General features: G+C 40.6%; 1 pseudogene; it reads right to left on the reverse strand.

Moving 5' to 3' along the window:
• Window positions 1–494: 494 nt before the first annotated feature.
• On the reverse strand, window positions 495–1,094 carry LOC103204931 (annotated as a pseudogene).
• Between the last annotated feature and the right edge of the window lie 2,639 nt (window positions 1,095–3,733).

Consider the following 3,733-nt stretch of genomic DNA (forward strand, 5'->3'; position numbering starts at 1 on the left):
TTGGGCAATCTACTTCCTTAAAGATTTACTGCCTCAGAAACCCAAAGGGGGTTGGTCTGTCAGAATCCACTCCATGGCAGTGAGGTTTTTTTTTTTTGGTTTTGCTGATTGCATTTCATTATTACCTAGACAAAGCATAAACAGAGTTGTAAAGGAGTTCAAAAAACATTTGGGACCAAAAGTATATGATTGAATTAAACTTAGTTTTTGCTGAATTAAACTGATTTTTTTTTTTTTTTTTTTTAAACTTCACAGCAAGATGTTTATTGAGCACCTCTGGCTCCAGCCAAGTGCTCTCACTAATTAGTCCTCACACCCTGAGATGAAGGAATTTTTGTCCCCATTTTACAAATGAGGAAATGGAGGCCCAGAAAGTGGTGGAGGCAGTTGGCCCAGGTTGGGCTTCAAAGCCCACGGTCTCACAGCAGCCGCCATCTCTCCGGAGGATGAGAGGAGCTGGGGCGTAGGCATCCAGAGCATGTGCAATGTGGGGCTCAGTGCCAGACATTCACATCTTCTTCCTAGGAGCAAGTAGTGAGGACAGAGAGTAGCACAGGGTGGAAGGTGGTGCCGACACAGGCCTGCATGCATGTGTGCCCGGCTGGCCGCAGGGAAGCTGTACAGTAGGACCCGGCCCTCAGCGTTGCCTGTCACCAGGCTGTCCCCGTCAAGGGAGCACTCACAGCCCACTGAATATAGCCTTCTACCTTGTGTTCCTCCTACTGCCGCCATCTGCTCATCTGATAGGGCCAAACCATAGAGGAGAGGGCCAGGTTAGTTGCCATTTGTTTGTGCCAGGAACACAGACTCCTGTGGGTGCAAGGTGAGGCCAGAGCAGGTGTACCTCTCATGGAAAATCTGTCTGGAGATCTTGGCGGAGGTCTTGAAGTCCAGGCCATGGTGGTCTGGTTGGCAGAGTCCCAGCTGGAGACACCTGTGCTGCTCAGAAACTCAGAGCCTTTGTGGAGGAAGAGGATATCCAGAGTCTGGACAATTGCCTTGTAGCCTCTCACCACCTTGGTGTGATAGTTAAGGGTATGTGTCAACTTGTTTGGACCTAATTTTGGGTGATTGGGCAGATGGATATTCCCCATGATGAGACTGGTAATCAACTCTACGGTGGAAATCTACAGTAAGCAGCTGAATAGCTGCCTTAGGGATGTGGTCTACTTCTTAAACTGGTCTTTTTTACTTGACTGCCTGGGACTTCATTTTTGCTTAGCTGCATTCACAAGAGACAACTCAGATTTTTCACAAGCGTCTGTCATTTGGTCATGTTCATTGTTAGAACTAGGGAGTGTGTTGTCTTGGTAATCAAGCCAGGATGTGAAAGAAATAGACTTTAAACAATGGGAATCTTGATAAAGCTGTCTTTTTGTATAAAGTGGGCCTAAAAAATATTTATGACAAGGATGTAATAAAGAGAGTGAGTTATTTTAAAGAGCCTTGGAGCTGGCCTTGTTTAAAGTTTCTTAGACAATTTGAAGAGTTTTGGTTTTAACAAGCTGTTTCAGGGAAATGAGGTGCTGGTACTGAAATGATTATTGCAAATTCATAAGATATCTCATTAAAACTGTTTAAACATCAACCAGTGATATTTTATAATCCCACCTGAAGGATATGTGACTATGATGGAAAACCTCTATACTTAGTTCCTGGAGTCAATCAATTGAGTAAGTAAGCCTTACTTTCTCAATTACACAACAGAAGCCCAATCCCTACCCCAAATCCATCCTTCTTGTGACCCCAATCAAAGACTAACCGAACAAATGACTGTTACAATTTCTTTGTACCCTGAACTATATGTGTCTTTGTTAGAAGTTACTTAGTGGGAGTTATCAATTCTCACTTTTGTGGGCTGGTGTCTCCCTACACTCTCATGTACCTTTCTTTTTCTTTTTTCCCTGAATAAATCCTCTTAATCTCATTTCTGCTCCCTCCTCCACCTTTCCACCTTTTTTTTTTTTTTGCCTCAAGGCAATTATAAGTAAACCAAAAATCCAGTTCCACTGAGTTGATTCTGACAGTCTGTGAGCTTATAGGACAGAGTACAACTCACCTCTAGGGTTTCTGGTGGATTTGAACCACTGACCTTTTAGTTAGCAGCTGAATGCTTACCACTGCACCATCAATTTTATCAATACTTCCATCCGCCTGTTTTTTTAAAAATAGAAACAAAAACAAAAACAAAAAACTATTAGTATTTTAGCATTTATGACCAGCTATGATTATAGGATTTTCTAAAGTGTTTTTAGTCCATTTTCAATTTCCTTTTTTTCTCAATTACTATTATCATTAAGCCAGATGAATGTAGGAAGGTGAAATTGTGATCTATTAAACAAGCATCTTGATCTCTCTGAATCCTAAACAGAGAGATTTGCTATGTCCTGAGATTCATGACATGATGAGTGTATATATCCTCCTTAGCTGGCTGACAGCCTGACATTCTGAATAATAACAAACACATTGTAAACTTATGGCAAAATTCATCCATCTTACATTTAGTTCCTTATTTCAGTCTTCCTTTATTATGCCCCACTTGGTGTTGAGACATCTATCAGCAGGAAGCAAGCATAAACATTTGGCTAGAATGTTTAGAAACTTTCTTAAAAAGATGGGATAATAGAAATACTATATTTAGAGCATTAAAAGTTTTACTCTTAAAGCCATTTCTACTCTAGTATCTGCTTTCTTGTAGGATCAAAAAAATTGAGAAGCTCTCTGGAAAGAAAGAAACAAATGAAGACAAATGATTGTTTTGAACTTCATTTATTTTATTTGTCTTAATGTTTGAATCTCTGAGAGATGAGTTTTGTCTTTTGAGTGGTTTAGAAAAATTATAGGTTGTTTGAAGGTAATGTAGATCAATAAAATTTTTCTGAAGAGACAGCAAAAATATTTATCTTTTATTTCTTTTGAATTATCAAAAATTAACTACTGCATAGTATTTTAAGAATTTAAGTGTGTGAAAAGTTTTCTGTCATTTGTTGCTGATGGGGATTTGAATTGCTGCTGCTTTTTAGAAAGAGTTTTTCGTTTTTTTAAATTGTGATTTGGGTGAAGATTTACAGAGCGAATTCACTTTCCATACAGCGGTTCACATACACTTTGTCTCATGACATTGACCACAGTTTACCACAATGCAACAGTTCCTCTCCCACTTCCTCCCCATAGTTACCTCTTCCCAGGGTTCATCCCTCCATGCACTCCTGCCCCCTGAGCTGTCTCCCTGTGCATAAGCAGCCCTTCTTTCTCCCATGATTGTTCTCTCCAAGGAGTGTATCTACCTGAGTTAAATGTTCAACTCATATGCCTATCTTTTGTTTGGCTCGAAACCATGCGTGTGGGTTCAATTCCAGATCTGAAGGGCAGCTAGGGGCCATAGTCTCAGTGGTTCCACCAGGCTCTATCGGATCAGCAAACCTGGTCCTGCCCCACCCCCCTTTTTTTTCTCCAAATGTTTTTGAGTTTTGTTCCACATTGTTCTCCTTCTCTATTAAGGATCTCCTACATAGATCCTCTTCCAAGTGGATGACAGTGATAGCTGGGCACCATCTAGTTCTTCTGCTCTCATAGTCGTATAGGCTACATATCGGATGGTGTACCAGTCACTAGGACTAATTGTTTCCATAAATTTTGTTTTCTTCATTCTTCTTTGCTCTGGATGAGGAGAGATCCATCATTGCATCTAGATGGCAGCTTGCTAGCTTTTAAGATCCCAGTTGCTACTCGC

The sequence above is a fragment of the Orycteropus afer genome, unplaced genomic scaffold (assembly GCF_000298275.1).
Source record: "Orycteropus afer afer isolate SDZICR_OR568_19922 unplaced genomic scaffold, OryAfe1.0 scaffold00265, whole genome shotgun sequence".
Taxonomy (NCBI): Eukaryota; Metazoa; Chordata; class Mammalia; order Tubulidentata; family Orycteropodidae; genus Orycteropus; species Orycteropus afer.